This window comes from Penaeus monodon, chromosome 27 (genome assembly GCF_015228065.2).
Source record: "Penaeus monodon isolate SGIC_2016 chromosome 27, NSTDA_Pmon_1, whole genome shotgun sequence".
Classification (NCBI taxonomy): Eukaryota; Metazoa; Arthropoda; class Malacostraca; order Decapoda; family Penaeidae; genus Penaeus; species Penaeus monodon.
In genome coordinates this window covers 19506591-19506907 of record NC_051412.1, presented here as the reverse complement: position 1 = coordinate 19506907, position 317 = coordinate 19506591, and positions in this window count along the sequence as shown.

The window sequence follows — 317 nt, the reverse complement described above, 5'->3', positions numbered from 1 at the left end:
CACGGTATGTGTTTTAAATAGAGGGAAATAAGAACAATAATTGGAAAAACAGAAACTTAATAAACTTAATTTGTATTATCAAGTTATTTATTTTCTTTTATATATTTGATTTCTTTTTTTATGACTAGAAAAAAGGCAAACAACGCAAAAGGAAGATGTTGGTTGGGTGAGTTGCATGAAGGAAGGTGAATATCGATAAAAAATAATATGAAATCAATAAGAATGGATGGCGAGGGTGAAGAAGCTAACACAGTCGGCACGAGGAGAGGAGGAGAGGCGTGGTGAGCGAGGTTGGCGGAGGGGAATGGAAAGAAAGA